Source organism: Suncus etruscus, chromosome 7, assembly GCF_024139225.1.
Source record: "Suncus etruscus isolate mSunEtr1 chromosome 7, mSunEtr1.pri.cur, whole genome shotgun sequence".
Taxonomy (NCBI): domain Eukaryota; kingdom Metazoa; phylum Chordata; class Mammalia; order Eulipotyphla; family Soricidae; genus Suncus; species Suncus etruscus.
Window position 1 is genome coordinate 87,579,860 of NC_064854.1, and position 18,908 is coordinate 87,598,767.

General features: G+C 38.9%; 1 protein-coding gene and 1 pseudogene across 1 annotated transcript in view; one reads left to right on the plus strand and one right to left on the minus strand.

Moving 5' to 3' along the window:
• LOC126013659 (contactin-4) overlaps positions 1-18,908 on the plus strand; it is a 669,197-nt gene that overhangs the window by 456,195 nt on the left and 194,094 nt on the right. The window lies entirely within an intron of this gene.
• Positions 3,255-3,428, minus strand: LOC126014891 (uncharacterized; annotated as a pseudogene).

Genomic DNA, 18,908 nt, shown 5'->3' on the forward strand with positions numbered 1-18,908 from the left:
CACACACACACCATAAATTACAGACACAACTACATCTCCTGCTTTCCCCACACAGAGCTCCTGGCCTTTTGGCACAGAATATGAGCTTCCAAATCCAGCCCCCATGGGCTGATAAATTTAAAGGGAACTATATTTGAGCCTGGGGAATCTCAGCCCTAGTCCTCAAATCTGTTCCATCATCATCACTTTTCAAGGACAGGACTCTGTTCTGTGAGATTGCCTATAATTTCTTCAGATCTCTGTGGGGCAGGCTGGCACCAACTAAATCTTAAAGAAGGATTGTCATGAAGTCATTAAAGGGAATTAGTGAATAAGCAACCAGCCCATACCCCAGTCCCCATTTCCCCATTTCCACTTCTCCTAAGAACTGTAACAAGTCCTTCTTAAACTCAGACCACTAAGGACCATAACTGGGTTTTCTCAGAACAAAGGACACCCTCCCCAGGGTTACGCTAAGTACAGATCATCCTGGCTGCACCAGAGTAATCTATAAGAAGCTATTATTAGGTATTTCAGTTCTCCCTTTGCTGTGGTACCTGCCCTTCTCCATCACTCACTGAGGACATTTGTGACCCGGAAAGACATTCATTCTACAGACCTCTCAGGCCTCTTCATTTTGGAATGGGCAAGGAGGCACTGACTTCAAACCAGGATGAAGAGGAATACACTGCATGTTTATAAACACACTATCTCCTGTTTGTAGAGAGAAAGTTCTCCACAAGCCTCCATGTTCTTTTCTTCTTTCGTCTGCATATAAAAGAAGCAGAATTTCTTCCATGTTCAGGAGTTATATCCTATGTTTTGCCTGGGTCCTCATCAGTCTTTTTCCACCCTGAGAATCCAGCTGAACTCTGCTTTTGTCATTGACTCATCTTCATACATGATTCCTCTAACCTAGCAGATAGCAATTTCCTCACATGTCTAGCAGTTGCTCTGTAAAGGTTATTAAGATTCATGTGACTCTTAGCAATCATTGATTCTCCATATCATTCAACAACAGTAACCACAACCTGCATTTCACACTGAGTAATTACCTATACTGTCAAGAAGTTATTAATTCTCTATTTGGTTGGAAAACTAAAGTAGTTGGGGAAATTCATAATATCTGCATGAAAACACGCTGCAAAAGTGGCTCAGTGTGGAGCTTGGTAGCACAGGACGTGGGGTGACTCTCTCTTCCAATGGTGGAGCTGGCCATTCTCTGTTTGAGGGAGTAGGAGGGATATTTTTCTGCCTACCTTGCCTGCAATTCTTGCTATACATGATGCTGAGACAATCAAAGTATCTACCATCTGGGAGGGTGGCAGGAAAGGGGCTTAATTTCCTGGTGGGCTCATCACCCAAACCCAGATCTCTGGTGCTGGTGCAGAGATTGAGGGTTTTAAGTAGCAGAATCAGACTTGGGATTGCCACCCAACCCCAGTCCATTATTCTGTAGGTCTTGGGATTCACATACAGCCAATGTGCCATCCTTGACATGAGTCTTAGCTGTTTAGTGGCAGTGTTCCTTGAGTGTGGCCTCTCGTTTGTAGAGAAGGTAAATCTCTGCAGCTCTAGGGAGTACAGACTCAGAGCTGCTGCATGGTTTATGGCCTATCATGGTGCTGGAACTCGCATCTCTCAAGCACAAGTCAGGAACACTGAATGATCCAGAGACAGAAGATGGCATGGGAATGACCTAACTCATATTTTTATCCTAATGGTAGAAGTTGGAAATGGGTTAGGTTGGACCCCCTCACCCGCATCAGGGCTTATTCATTCTGAGATGTATCATCTCTGAGCTGTGAACTTGGAGTCTGAAGCCTAGGAAAGCGGCCATAGATGCTTTTCCTGGGATATACCCATAAGCCACAGCTGTTTGAGAACCTTCTGAAACCCCTTCCCTGTCAGATGTCTCTGCATGAGCTTCTATGCAGCAGCTAGAGGACAAGGGTATTACACCAGACACGAGAGCCAGAGAAAGTAAATCCGTGCAAGATACTCAGAATTTCTGCAGGACAACACCATTTCCACTCCTCAGATCACCCCAAAACCAGAGAGAAAAGAGTAGCAGACAGAAGGTCCTTCAGAGCCCAAGATGAGCATGTGGGTCAGAGTGTAGGAAGAACTGGGGTGTCTATCGCAGTAGAGAAGTAGAATTTCAGAGAAGACCCTGAACAGACAGAGTGGGCTATACAGAGCTCAGTGTTAGGGGATTATCCATGTGCCTGTAGTGGTTTCTGAGATTATGGGTTTGCTGCAGAGGAGATAAGGCATGGCCTAGCAAGAGAGGGGTGTGTTGCTCACAACTCCCAATACTCACTCCCTCCCAACACTGCTGTCCCTGCTCAATGACTGGTCTGACTGCAGAATGCCTAAAAATTGCCTTAAAAAAGATCCCTTTTAGATCTTGTGTAGCCATGGACACTTCATGTCATTTTTCTTGTAGAATATGCAAGACAAAGGAACCCATTTGTGGTCTGAGCCCAACAGTGGGAAGGTAGCAGAACAGAAGCTGATGGTGCTCACGCTGCAGTATTTCCACCCGGGTAGTCTCAGAGGAAATGGGAGGACATGGGATAAGGCACCTCATCAATATCAAAGTTAATCAGGGCCTGCCCCCTAGTTTCATTCATGCTCTAACAGGGGCCCTCAAACTTTTTAAACAGGGGGCCAGTTCACTGTCCCTCAGACCATTGGAGGGTCTGACTATAGTAAAAACAAAACTTATGAACTAATTCTTATACACACTGCACATATCTTATTTTGCAATGAAGAAACAGATACAAATACAATATGTGGCCCGAGGGCCATAGTTTGAGGACCACTGCCTAGAACAAGGAACAGACATGGGATAGGCATTGTAGAGCGTGGTTCTCCCACAGCTGCCTGGACACTCTGCACTTCCAGTTTCAGGCATGACTTCAGAGTACTCTTTGTAAGCAAGAGTGTCCACAGTTCAGCTTTGTGAATGGAGGTTGTGTTGTCAAGGTCTGCACTGTCTATGTCTGTCTCCCTTTCATCTCTGCCTTGTCCCTGGCAATCCATCTTTTTTGAAACTGGGCATAAGTGAGACTAATCTCAACAGCATTCTGAGCAGGTCCACTTTCTTTGGGTACCCAAACCAAGCCTCCCCACAGGCTTTGGCCTATATCAGGACACCTGCTACGTGTTTTTTAGTTAGTTTGTTTGTTTTGTTTTGTTTTTCCAGCTAGTTGGTTCTATTGCATCTGTTTTCAAGCCCATTTCTACTTTTCTTTTTCTTTTTTTTTAACCAGGGGAGGTTAAATATGATGGCGAACACAGTCCCCCACTATCATAAATTGTGCAGTCGAGTTTCCCACATTTGGAGAAACTGCAGGGGTCAACACGCCCTTAGTGCAATAGGTGGGCTTCACCCTGGGGAAACCACCTTTCTGATCATGGAATCTACCCTGCCAGGTAACTCACACTTTTCCCCATCCTAAACCTCCAGAGAATCTGGGAGACTACAGGGCAAACACTAAGACCTACACCATCACTCTAGGCCATCTACTAAATAACCTCTAACCACCCTCCCATACACACTCCCATTAACCACCAAGAAAAATGAAGAACTGATCTTAGCCTTCCATTGGAAAATCTATGATCTGTGTTATAGGCCATATGTGGGGCCACTTTCAGCCCATATAAGGAGTCTGCTAGGACCAGCAACTGAGAATTTTCCACCCAGATATCTGATCATTCACACCAAAGGAGGAAGAAAGAACTTTTCAGACAAAGTTAAATAAATTTATTGCCACTAAACTCTTAACAGACCCTCCAAGATATGCTGAAGGATCTTTTCTAAAAAGAAAATAATTTCCTAATTGGAAATAACAAGAGATCTCAAAATCATCCAAATATGCATAAAAATAATAATGGGAATACCTTATTTTGAGATTTACTGACTCTGTTTTCTTCAATTTAGAGATTTTTATTTTTAGCTAAAAAAAGCATTAGGGGAAAGAGCAATAGTATTGGCATGTAGGGCATTTGCCTTAGATGCAGCTTGCCGGGTTTGATCCCTGTGATCCCCTATGGTCCCCAAGCCTACCAGGAGTAATTTCTGAGTGCAGAGTCAAGAGTCACCCGAGTGCTGCCAGGTGTGGCCCCAAAAACAAAGAAACATTTTTGTACTCCTTGATTATCTTTTATTTTGGGTAGTTTGCCGTTTTCCAGAAAATTAGTTTGCTCATTTACTTCATATTTTTAAATTCATATTTAGATCTGTCTGTCCTGCTTGAGTGGTTAGAAGAAGGGCCTCCATTTTATTTTTAATACTAAACTCAAATTGCTGCTCTTTTCAGTCTTGTTGGAAATTTCAGTCTGCTGTTCCTTTTCATTCTTGTTGGAAATTTATCAATTTTATTTAAGTTTTTTGTTTGTTTGTTTGCTTTGGGTCCATACTCAGCAGTGCTCAGGGATCATTCCTGACTCCTGGCAATGCTTAGAGAACATATGAAATGTCAGGGATCTATAGTGCGTCAGCTATATGCAAGTATTTTAGCTTCTGTACTCGAGCCCCTTTTTAATTTTTGTGAAAACACCATTTAGAGTTTTTTATACAAGCAATGTTCTAACACCAATCAACATCATTAGGTTCTCTCCAATCCCCATCTTGCCCTCTTGGTAGGCATACACCTTACGTCTAGCGCCACCTCGCCGGCCCCAAGAACAAATACTTATGCACACTGCATATATCTTATTTTGCAATGAAGAAACAAAACAGATACATATACAATATGTGGCCCGTGGGCCATAGTTTGAGGACCACTGCCATAGATCATAAGACTATTCTGTGTCTATCTCTCTCCCTCTGACTTATTTCACTCAGCATAATAGATTCCATGTACATCCATGTATAGGAAAATTTCATGACTTCATCTTTCCTGGTGGCTGCATAATATTCCATTGTGTATATGTAACATAGTTTCTTTAGCCATTCATCTGTTGAAGGGCATCTTGGTTGTTTCCAGAGTCTGGCAATGAATATAAGTTTGATAAAGAGATTTTTGTATTTCGTTATTATATTCCTAGAGTATATCCCTAGGAATGGTAAAGCTGGATCATATGGGAGCTCAACTTCCAGTTTTTTGAAGAATCTCCATATTGTTTTCCATAAAGGCTGGACTAGATGGCATTCCCACCAGCAATTAATGAGAGTTCCTTTCTCTTCATATCCCTGCCAGCACTGATTGTTCTTGGTCTTTGTGTGTGATGTGTGCCAGTCTCTGTGATGTGAGATGGAACCTCATTGTTGTTTTGATTTGCATCTCCCTGGTGATTAATTATGTGGAGCATATTTTCATGTGACTTTTGGTCATTTGTATTTCTTCTTTGAGGAAGTGTCTGTTCATTTCTTCTCTCCATTTTCTGATGGGAATAGATGTTTTTTTGTTGTTGTGGTGGTGGTTGTTAAGTACTGTTAGTACCTTATATATTTTGGATGTTAGCCCCTTCTCTGATGGTTATTGGGTGAATAGTTTCTCCCATACTGGTGGTTGCTTTTGTACCCTGGGCACTATTTTCTTTGAGGTGCAGAAGCTTCTCAGCTTAATATATTCTCATCTGTTTATCTCTGCTTCCACTTGTTCGAAGAGTGCTGTTTTCTCCTTGAAGATGCCTTTAGTCTCAATGTCATGGAGTGTTTTACCTACTTCTTTTTTTGTATATCTTATGGTTTCAGGCCTGCTATCAAGATCTTTAATCCATTTGGATTTTACCTTTGTGAATGGTGTTAGATGGGGGTCTGGGTTCACTTTTTTGTAAGTGGCTAACCAGTTTTGCCAACACCACTTGTTAAAAGAGCCTTTCCTTGCCCCATTTTGGATTTCTTGCCCTTTATCAAAGATTAGTTGATTGTATGCCTGGGGAACGTTCTTTGAATACTCAAGTCTATTCCCCTGATCTGAGGATCTGTCTTTATACCAATACCATGCCGTTTTAATAACTATTGCTTTGTAATGCAATTTAAAGTTGGGGAAAGTAATGCCTTCCATATTCCTTTTCCAAGGATTGCTTTAGCTATTCGTGGTGTTTATTGTTACAAATGAATTTCAGGAGCGTTTGATCCACTTCTTTGAAGAATGTCATGGATATTCTTAGAGGGATTGCATTAAATCTGTACAGTGCTTTGGGGAGCATTGCCATTTTAATGATATTAATTCTGCCAATCCATGAGCAGGGATGTGTCTCCATTTCCTTGTGACCTGTCTTATTTCTTGAAGCAGGGTTTTGTAGTTTTCTTTGTATAGGTCATTCACCTTTTAGGTAAAATGACTCCAAGATATTTGGATATGTGTTGCACTAATGTGAATGGAATTATTTTTTTGATGTCCATTTTTTCTCTCTATCATTATTAGTGTATAAGAAGACCATTGACTGTTGCATGTTAATTTTTTAACCTGCCACTATGCTATATAATCAATTGTGGTTTTTTTTTGACCGAGTTTTTAGGGTTTTCTAAATATATAATCATGTCTTCTGCAAATAATGAGAGCTTGACTTCTTCCTTTCCTATCTGGATTCCCTTGATATCATTTTTCTTGCATCATCACTAGGGCAAGTACTTCCAGTACTATGTTGAATAGGAGTGGTGAGAGAGGGCAACCTTGTCTTGTACTAGATTTTAGAGAAAAGGCTTTGAGTTGATTTCCATTGAGAATAATATTTGCTCCTTCCTCCCTTCCTTCTTCCCTTTCTTTCTCCTTTCCTTCTGTCTTTCCTCCCTCCTTCCCTTCTTCCTTACTTCCAATCTTCCTTTTTTCCTTCATTTCGTCCCTGAAAAATAAAAAATAGAGAATAATATTTGCCACTGGCTTGTGGTAGATGGCCTTAACTATATTTGAGAAAAGTCCTTTTCATTCCCATCTTGACGAGAGTTTTTAAGCAAGAATGGGTGTTGGATTTATTTATTAGTGAACTCCTCTGGGCCTGGGATTTGTTTTTGGGATTACTTTTAATTACCATTTTAATTTCCTCAATAGTGGTGGACCTGTTTAGATAAGCTACCTCATTCTTATTCAGCCATGGAAGGTTATAAGAGTTCAAGAATTTATCCATTTCTTCCAGGTTCTCGTGTTTTGTTGCAGAGAGTTTCTCAAAGTAGACTCTGATTACCCTTTGAATTTTTGCAATATCTTTAGTGATCTTTCCCTTTTCATTTTTAATCTGGTTTATCCAATTTATATCTTGTTTATTTTTCAAAGAACCAACTTTTGCTTTTGTTGGTTTTTCTGTTTCTTTTCTTTTTTTTTTTTTTTTTTGATTTTTACTTCATTGATTTCTGCTCTGAACTTTGTTATTTCCTTCTGCCTACCGATTTTTGGTTCCATTTGCTGATCTTTTTTAATTTTATAAGCTGTGTCATTAAACTATTTATGCAGGCCCCTTCTTCCTTCCTCATGTGTGCTTGCAAAACTATAAATTTCCCTCTCAGTACTGCTTTTGCTATGTCCCATAAATTCTGATAATTTGTGTCTTTATTGTCATTTGTTTCCAGGAATGTTTTGATTTCTTCTCTGATTTCATCTCTTACCCTCTAGTTGTTCTCTAGTAAGTTGTTTAATTTTCAGGTGTTAAAGTTTTGCTTCTATGTCCCTTTGTAGTTCATGTCTAATTTTGGTGCCTTGTGATCAGTGAAGGTAATCTGCATGATTCATATCTTCTTGATTTCATGAAGGTATGTTTTATGGGCCAGCATGTGGTCTGTCCTGGAGAATGACCCATGTCCATTGGAATAAAATGTGTAGCCAGGTTTCTGGGGATGGAGTGGTCTTTATATATCGGCTAGTTTATTTTCTTCCATTTCTCTTTTCAGATATAGTATATTTTTGTTGGGTTTCAGTCTGGTTCACCTATCAAGGGGTGACAGGGCAGTGTTGAGATTTCCCACAATTATTATTTTGCTATTGAAACAAAATGAAAGAAGATATCACAACAACAATTGTATTAAATATTTTGCCAGTATTTCATTAGGTGCATATATGTTTAGGAGCGATATTTCTTCCTATTGTACATATCCCTTGATTAGTATGAAATGTCCATCTTCATCCCTTTATGACTTTTCTGAGTCTAAAGTTTGTTTTATCTCATATTATTATGGTGACTTCAGCTTTTTAAGGGTGTTGTTTGCTTGGATGATTTTCCTCAAACCTTTGATTTTGAATCTATGTTTGTTCTGACTATTCAGGTGTGTTTCTTGTAGGCAGCAGAAGGTTGGATTCAGTTTTTTGATCCATTTAACTACTCGATGTCTCTTAACGAGTGCATTTAGTCCATTGATATTGAGAGAAAATTGTAATGGGATTTAGTACCATCTTTGGTTAGAAGTTTGGTGTGTTTACTGGTCAGTCTTGTCTTAAAGTTGACCTTTCCGTTTTTCTCCTAAGGTTGGTTTTGTGTCTGTAAAGTGTCTTAGCTGCTGTTTATCCATGAAGCTATGAAAACTTCCTTTAAATCTGAAAGTGAGTCTGGCTGGGTGCAGTATTCTAGGTGAAGCATTCATTTCGTTGAGTTTTATCACTGTGTCCCACTACTGACTTCTAGCCTTGAGGGTTTCTTGTGACAAGTCTGCTGTAAATCTTAAGGATGTTCCTTTTAGGTAATTTCCCTTTTTGATTTTGCTGCTTTCAGTATTCTATCCCTATCTGTGGGATTTGTCATTGTGACTAGGATCTGTCTTGGAGTGCTTTTCTTCAGGTCTCTTGTAGCTGGTCCTCTACTGGCATGCAGGATTTGGTTGCATGCAGTCTTTATCTCTGGGAGTTTCTCTACAATGATAGTCTCAACTGCTGATTATTTCTGGAAATTCTCTGGGTCTCTGAGACTCAAAGATTCTTATGTTGTTTCTGTTGTATTTATCAAAGACTTCTATTTTCATTTGTTCACATTCTTTGAGTAATTTTTCATTTTCTGATTATTTGCTTTAAGGCTTTTTTTCCATCTTTCTGCTCTATTAAATTGTTATGCATTTCATCTTCCAGCTCACTGATTCTATCCTCAGCTCCTGTTACCCTGTTGGAGAGGCTTTCCATTGAGTTTTCAATTTGTCTACTGAGTTTTTCTGACCCATTATTTCTGTTTGGAGTTTTCTTATTTCTGTCTTCATATCCTCTTGATTCTTTGCGTTTTGTTCAACTTGATGTGTGCTTTCTTTGAGTTCTATGAACATCCTTCATATTTCTTCCCTAAAGTCTATATCTGAGGGACTAACTAGGCGATTGACAGTTTTCAGGTCATGAGAATTGCCATCTTTGTTCTCATTGTCTAGTATTGGCCTGCATTGTTTTCCCATTGTCACGCTTGTATTGTGGATTTTTCTACATGTTGTTGTGGTGTTCATTGGCTAAAAGATGTGCATGACCATGAAGGAAGCAGAAGAGCTGAGCTCCTCTGGCTCCACCCTTTGTGTGCAATGCTCACCTCTGAAGAAGACAAGCCCTCAGGGAACAGTGGTAGAGAGGACTAAATCCCTGGCCTCAGAACAGCAGAGAGGAGGCACAAGGCATCTGCCATGTTTCAGGTCATACAGCAGAATGCAGCCTGTTTGTGGGCAGGACGCTCACCTCTGAAGAACAGGAGCTCTCAGAAAATAATCCCTGAGAGGAATTAAATCCCAGGCGGCAGAACAGCAGAGAGGAGGCCCAAGGTATCTGCCATGTTTCAGGTCACATAGCAGAAAGCCAAATTGAGCTTTTTTAACTTACTTTATTAAAAGAGCATTATCACACAGTTGGCATGATTGATTTGTTTCCAGATAAGTAAGAGCAAATTATCTAAAAATATTAGAAGGAGAGGTCAGAAAGATTGTACAGTGAGTAGGGCATTTGCCTTGCATGCTGCTTACCTGGATTCAATCCCTGGCATTCTACATAGCCCCCAGAGCTTCCCAGGAGTGATTTCTGAGCACAGAGTTAGGAATAACCCCTGAGCACCACTGGGTATGGCCAGAAATAAATAAACAAACTCTTTAAAAATAAAATAGAGGGACTGGAGAGATAGCATGGAGGTAGGCATTTGCCTTGCATGCAGAAGAATGGTGGTTTGAATCTCAATATTCCATATGGTTCCTTGAGCCTGCCAGGAGCGATCTTTGAGCATAGAACCAGGAGTAACCCCTGAGCACTGCTGGCTGTAACCCAAAAACCAAAATAAAATAAAATAAAAATAGAAGAGAAGAGAAAAAAAGATAAATGAAAATAAGAAAGAAGAAAAAGAGGGGATGGGGGAAAGGAAGAAGGACAGCAACAAGCAAATTTGTGAAAATTATATTATTTCTAAATGTCATTAAGGCATTGTCAGAAATACTTAGCTGTTTTGTTGCTAGCTGATCATTCTGTTTAGTAACAATTCTGTTACTAAATTGGTGTGTCATTTTGGGGATGATAGTATTTAACAAATGCATTTTGCAGCCTTGTGGTCCAGAAAGTCAAACCACTATTGCTGATACTTTGGCCTTTATGGCCATGGTTATGATTACCAGGTCTCCCCAACGTATTAAACAACTGGGGAGGGCAAGGAGGTGGGTGTCTGCACTCACTCCAAAAAAATTCTGATATCAGTCCAAATACTAGCATACCTGGAGTTTGGTCAATTGGTATCTCTGCAAAGAATCATAGAGGAGTGGTGAGGCATGGTCATAAGCAAAGCAGTATTTACAGATGGTGAATACAGCAGACATGGCCTCAGCACAGCAGGGGTTTGGCCTACCCTCTTCTCCCGAGATTGCAAGCTTTCAGCTTAGTGGCCAGAGTATCTGTGGTTGTTCATATCTTGGTTTACATCTCTTTCAAGAACAGGAGGAGTGGACAGGTGGTCCTAAACAAACATGTCTACAATGTTAGTGGACATGTTTACCCTAAATATAGCTTTTTGAAAATTCTATGCTACCTCTTGCCACTTCTAATCAACATAGTACTGGAATTACTTGCTATCACAATTAGGCAAAATAAATAAAAGGAAAGAAAAGACATCAAGAGCATCCACATAGGAAAGGAAGAAGTGAAACTCTCATTGTTTGCAGATGGCATGATACTATATCTATAAAATCATAAAGACTCCACAAAAAAGCATTTGGAAATAATAGACTTGTATGGTAAAGTGGCAGACTACAAAATTAATAAAATTAATACTCAAGGATCCATGGCTTTTCAATACAAATAAAGAAAGAGAAGAAAAATATTAAAAACAATTCCATTCACAATTGTGCCTCAGAAAATCAAATATCTTGTAGTCAACTTAACTAAAGAGGTGACAGAACTATATAAAGAAAACCACAAAATACTGCGTCAAAAAATAAACGAAGACAAAAGAAAATGGAGAAATATAGACCGCTCATGGATTGGAGGTATTAACATAATCAAATGTCAATACTTTCTAAAACATTATAGGTTTAATGCAATTTCGACAAAAATTGCCATGACATTTATCAAAGATGTGGATCAGATGCTCCTGAAATTCATCTGAAGAAATAAATGACACAAATAGCTAAAGCAATCCTCAACCAAAAAAAAAAAAAAGATGGGAGGAATCAGTTCCCCTAATTTTATTCTGTATTATAAAGGAGTTGATATTAAAATAGCATGGTATTGGGATAAAAACAGACCCTTAAATTAATGGGATAGACTTGAAGATTCTTGAAGATGGATCTACAGGCTTTTGAACAATTTTTTTTTGATAAAGGAGCAAGAAACACAAAGTAGAACAAGGAAAGCCCTTTTTTTTTTTTTTTTTTTTGGTTTTTGGGCCACACCTGGCGGTGCTCAGGGGTTACTCCTGGCTGTCTGCTCAGAAATAGCTCCTGGCAGGCACAGGGGACCATATGGGACACCGGGATTCGAACCAACCACCTTATGTCCTGGGTCGGCTGCTTGCAAGGCAAACACTGCTGTGCTATATCTCAAGGCCCAAGGAAAGCCTTTTTAAAGATGCTAGGAAAACTGGTCAATTATATGCAGAAAAAAATAAACTCAGACCTCTCCATATAAAAGATGCACAAAGGTAAAGTCAAAATATATTAAAGACCCTGATATCAGACCTGAAATGATAAGGTACATAGAGAAAAATGTAAGCAGAACACTCCATGACATTGAAGCTAAAGGCATCTTCAAGGATGAAACACCACTGGCAAAGCAAGTAGATGCAAAGATAAACAAATTGGACTACAATAAACTTAGAAGCTTCTGTACCTCAAAGGAAATGGTGGCTAGTATACAATACAAAGACTACCCATGGATTGGGAGAAACTTTTGACCCAATATTCATCAGATAAGGAGATAATATAAGGCATACAAGGCGCTGATTGAACTTTACAAGAAAAAATCTAACCCATCAAAAAATTAAGAGCAGAAATAAACACTTCCTCAAAGAAGAAATAACAGATGGCCCAAAATGCTAATCATCACTAAGCATCAGAGAGACACCAATTAAAACAATAATGAGATATTATCTCATATCACAAAGACTAGCACATATCACCAAACAAACAAAAAAAGCAAGAACAAGTGCTGGCACAAATGAGGGAAGAAAGGGTCCTCATTCACTGCTGGTGGGAATGCAGACTGGTCTAGTCATTTTGGAAAACAATATGGACATTTTCAAAAAACTAGAAATTGAGCTTCCATATGACCCAGAAATATCAATTCTGGGGATATATTCCAGGAACAAAAAAGCACAATACAAAAATGTCCTCTTCACTCCTATGTTCAGTACAGCACTAGTTTACAATAGCCAGAATCTGAAAACAACCCAGGTACCTGAAAACAGATGGGTGACTAACGAAACTGGAGTGTCTACACAATGGAATACTATGCAGCCATTAGGAAAAATGAAGTCATGAAGTTTATATATACGTGGATGGACATAGACACTATTACCCTGACTGAAATGAGCCTGAAGGAATGGGACAGACATAGAATAATCTCACTAATTTGTGGGATATAAGAAAAACAAGAGATACTATGGTAATAATACCCACAAATAATAAAGACAAAGGTCAGGAGTTCCATTTCAGAGTAGAAAGTTTGCCACAAGGAGCAGTGAGTGTAGTTAAAGTAGAGTTTACTAGGCAATAATAGATGAAACTGATTGCTCTGGAAAAGAACTCAGCACTGAAAGTGGAGAAACTAACAAGCAAGGCACCCTTCCATTAACAATATTGCAAAGTACAATCTCCAAAAAGAAAGAGAAGCAATTTTCCTGCCCTAGAGCAAGGAAGGGCTGGGGGCTGGGGTCGAAGGGAAACAAGAAACATCAGTGATGGGAAGGGTGCAATATGAAGGATGGTGTATATTGTATGACTAAAACTCAACAATGAATACTTTTGTAACCACAGTGCTTAAATAAGTTTAAAATCAAATAAAAATTTATGCTAATTAGTTTATAAAATAAAACCTACAAGTGTAAAATGTAATAAAAGTAAAGAGAATTGTCAGACTGGCTGCATGCAAGGCAACCACCCTACCCACTCTAATATCACTCTGACCCTACTGCGTGTTTTTCTATTCTTTTGTCTCCTAAATCTCTTTTGAGAGGGCCAAGAAGGGCCCAGCAAAAATCTCTCATAGAGGTGCCCACGCCGAAAGGCCAAGAAAGACTGCTGAGTGAAAACCGACTACCAGCGGTGCCCTTACAGAAAGGCAGGTCTTTTGTCTGTGAAGGCAGGTAGAAGGAATCTGCTCCTACTCTGAGATTACCAACTGGGAGAGACTGAGGGGACCTGTCACCTAAGTGTGCTTCTCTACTCTTCTGTCTCCTGAACCTCTCCAGAGAAGGCCAAGAAGGAACCAGCAAAAAATCACTCCTAGAGGCTCCAGGAGAGCACAGTTACTCCACTTCACTTCACAGTCACGTACTCATTCTAACTAGTGAACCCCACCTTAAAATGCAGGAAAAAAATCACAGTACAAGTGTAACAATGGGGAAACCTCACAGGTAAATACCATGCACAGAGAAAGATGATAGCTCCGATGACCCAAAAAATACCAACCATCTAGTTAATCTTTCAGATAAGGAGTTTAGAAGAGTAATATGAAAGATCTTCATAGAAATCAAAGAAAACATATCTCTAGCTGAACAGAATACAAAGGTAGAAATCAGAAATCTCCAAACTGAAATAACGGATCTGAAAACATGGTAGCTCAACAGGAAACCTCAATGGAAAGCCTTTCCAACAGGGTAATAGCAGCCGAGGACAGAATCAGTGAACTGGAAGATCAAATGCAGAACAAATTCATATAGCAGAAGAGATTAGAAAAGAACCTCATGGAAAATGATCATACAATATAAGTCTTTGATAAACTCAACAGAAACAACATAAGAATCATTGGAGTCCCAGAGACCCAGGGGGAAAATCCCCAGGAAGAAGCAACAGTCAAAGACATCATCACAGAGAAACTCCCAAAGCTAAAGACTGCATGTAATCAAATCCTGCATGTCCAAAGACTTCCAGCTAAAAGAGACCCGAAGAAAAGCATCCAAAGACACAGCTTAGTCACAATGATGAACCCTGCAGATAGAGATAGAATTCTGAAAGCAGCAAGATCAAAAAGGGAAATCACATTCAAAGGAGCATCCATAGGATTTACAATAGACAAGTCACAGGAACTCTCAAGGCCAGAAGACAGTGCTGAGATATTGTGGCAGACTGAATGAAATGGAGGCTTCATCTAGAATACTGCACCCAGCCCAAATCACGTAAAGGCTTGAAGGAAGGATACATAGCTTCACGGATCAGCAACAGCTCAGAAACTTTACAGATGCAAAACCAGTCTTAAAGGAAAAACTGTAAAGGTCTACTTTAAGACAAGACAGACCAACAGACAACAAATTTATACAAAAAGATGACATTAAATCTCATGACAATCATCTCCCTCAACATCAATGGAGTAAATGGGCCAGTTAAGAGACACAGAGTGCTTAAATGGATCAAAAAGATGAATCCAAACTTCTATTGCCTACAAGAAACACACCTGAATAGTCAGAACAAACATAGACTTGAAATCAAAGGCTTGAGAAAAATCATGGAAATAAACCACACACTTAAAGAAAAAAACCTGAGGTGGCCATATTAATATCAGACGATGCAAACTTTAGACTCAGAAAAGTTGTACGGGACAAAGATGGACACTTCTTACTAATCAAGGGATATGTGCAACAGGAAGAAATCACACTACTAAACATATACGCACCCAATGAGAGAACAACAAATTATCTAATACAATTATTGACCAATTTTAAAGAGGACATCAATAGTAGCACAATAATTGTGGGAGACCTCAACACGGCCCTGTCAACACTTGATAGGTCAACCAGACTGAAACCCAACAAAAATATACTACCCCTGAAAAGGAAAATGGAAAAAGAGGCCTAGTAGATAGATGATAGATAGATAGATAGATAGATAGATAGATAGATAGGTAGGTAGATAGGTAGGTAGGTAGGTAGGTAGGTAGAATATATCTATCTATATACATATATGTGTGTGTGTATATATATATATATATATATATTCGTCTCTGGAAACCTAGATACACATTCTTCTCCAATGCACATGGGTCATTCTCCATGATAGACCACATGCTAGCACATAAAACATACCTCCATAAAATCAAGAGGATAAAAGTTTTTCAGGCTACATTCACTGACCACAAGGCTCTTAAATTAGATGTGAAATACAAAGGGACACAGAAGAACAACAGTAACAACTGGAAATTAAACAGCCTGCTACTGAAGAACAAGTGGGTCCGAGATGAAATCAAAGAGAAAATCACAACTTTCCTGGAAACAAATGACAATGAAGACACAAATTATCAGAATCTATAGGACACAGCAAAAGCAGCACTGAGAGGAAAATTTATAGCTTTGCAAGCACACATCAGGAAGGAAGAAGAGGCATCCCTGAATAGCTTAATGACGTAGCTCATAGAATTAGAAAGTGCTCAACAAAAGGACCCAAAAATAGGGAGACAGGAGGAAATAACAAAGCTGAGAGCAGAAATCAATGAAGTGGAAACCCAAAAAACAAACCAAATGATCAAAGAAAGCAGAAGTTGGTCCTTCGAAAAAAATAAACAAGATTGATAGACCATTAGCAAAACTAACAAAGAAAGAGAGAAAAAAAACTTGATAACTCGTATTAGAAATGAAAAGGGGGAGATCACTACCGATATTGGAGAGATTCAAAGGGTAATCAGAAACTACTTTGAGAAACTCTATGCCACTAAAAATGAGAACCAGGAAGAAATGGATAAATTCTTGGACTCTTATAACCTCCCACGGTTGAATAAAGAGGATGTAGCTTATCTAAACAACCCCATCACTATTGATGAAATTAAAACAGTAATCAAATGTCTGCCTAAAAACAAAAGCCAAGGCCCAGATGGATTCACTAATGAATTCTTTCAAACTTTCCAAGAGGAACTACTACCAATCCTGAAAAGACTCTTTCATGAAATCAAAAAAATGGGAACACTTCCAAATAGCTTTTATGAAGCCAACATCACCTTGATACCTAAACCAGACAGAGATGCTATGAAAAAAGAAAAGTACAGACCAATATCGCTGATGAATGCAGGTGCAAAGATCCTCAACAAATCCTGGCAAATAGGATTCAATGCCTCATTAAGAAAATCATCCATTACGATCAAGAGGTTATATCCCAAGCATGCAAGGATGGTTTAACATCCAGAAATCTATCAACATAATACACAACATCAACAACAAGAAAAATAAAAATCACATGATCATATCAATAGATGCAGAGAAAGCATTTGATAAGGTCCAACACCCGTTCTTGATCAAAACTCTCAGCAAGATGGGAATGACAGGAACCTTTCTCAATATAGTTAAGGCCATCTACCACAAGCCAGTGGCAAATAATTGTCCTCAATGGAGAAAAACTAAAAGCCTTCCCTCTAAATTCTGGCACAAGACAAGGCTGTCGTCTCTCACCACTCCTATTCAAAATAGCACTGGAAATCCTTGCTATAGTGATCAGGCAAGAAAAAGATATCAAGGGAATCCAGATAGGAAAGGAAGAAGTCAAGCTCTCACTGTTTACAGATGCCATGATACTCTACATAGAAAACCCTAACGACTATACCAAAAAGCTTATAGAAACAATAGACTCATATAGCAAGGTGGCAGGCTACAAAATTAACACACAAAAATTAATGGCCTTCCTATACACCAATAATAATAAGGAAGAAATTAAGAAACAACACCATTCACATTAATGCCACACAAACTCAAATATCTTGGAGTCAACTTGACTAAAGATGTGAAGGACCTATACAAAGAAAACTAAAACTCTGCTCCAAGAAATAAGAGAGGACACACGGAAATGGAAACACATACCCTGCTCATGGATTGGCAGGATTAACATCATTAAAATGGCAATACTCCCCAAAGCATTGTACAGATTTAATGTGATCCCTCTAAAGATACACATGATATTCTTCAAGGAAGTAGATCAGGCACTTTTGAAATTTATTTGGAACATTAAACACCCTCGAATAGCCAAAGCAATTATTGGGAAAAAGAATATGGAAGGCATTACTTTTCCCAACTTTAAACTGTTTTACAAAGCAATAGTTATCAAAACAGCTTGTTATTAGAATAAGACAGACCCTCAGATCAGTGGAATAGACTTGAGTACTTAAAGAATGCTCCCCAGACATACAATCATCTAATCTTTGATAACGGAGCAAGAAATCCTAAATGGATCAAAAAAAGCCTCTTCAACAAGTGGTGTTGCCACAACTGGCTAGCCACTTGCAAAAAAAAAGCGAACTTAGACCCCCAGATAACATTATGTACGAAGGTAAAATCCAAATGGATTAAAGACCTTGGTATCAGACCTGAAACCATTAGGTATATAAAACAACACGTAGGTACAACACTCCATGACATTGAGAATAAAGGCTTCTTCAAGCAGGAAACTGCACTCTCCAAGCAAGTGAAAGCAGAGATTAACAGATGGGAATATATTAAGCTGAGAAGCTTCTGCACCTCGAAGTAAATAGTTCCGGGGATACAAGAGCCACCCACTGATTGGGAGAAACTATTCACCCAATACTCATCAGATAAGGGGCTGATATCCAAAATATACAGGGCACTGGCAACTCTACAAGAAAAAACCATCTAATTCCATCAAAAATGGGGAGAAGAAATGGACAGACACTTTGATAAAGAAGAAATACAAATGGCCAAAAGGCACATGAAAAAATGCTCCACATCACTAATCATCAGGGAGATGCAAATCAAAACAACTATGAGGTACCACCTCACACCACAGAGACTGTCACACATCACAAAGAATGAGAACAAGCAGTGTTGGCAGGGATGTGGTGAGACAGAAACTCTTATCCACTGCTGGTGAGAATGCCGACTAGTTCAACCTTTCTGGAGACCGATATGGAGATTCCTCCAAAAACTAGAAATTGAGCTCTCATATGATCCAGCTATACCACTCCTAGAAATATACCCTAGGAACACAAAAATACAATACAAAAACTCCTTCCTTACACCTATATTTATTGCAGTAATATTTACCATAGCAAGACTCTGGACACAACCAAGATGCCCTTCAACAGATGAATGAATGGCTAAAGAAACTGTGGTATATATATATATATATATATATATATATATATATATATATATATATATATATATATATATATATATATATATATATATATATATATAAATATATGGAATATTATGCAGCCGTCAGGAGAGATGAAGTCATGAAATTTTTCTATACATGGATGTACATGGAATTTATTATGCTGAGTGAAATATGTCAGAGAGAAAGAAAAAGATGGAGAATGGTCTCAATCATCTATGATTTTTAAGAAAAATGAAAGACATTTCTCAACAATTTTCAGAGACAGAAGAGAGGAAGG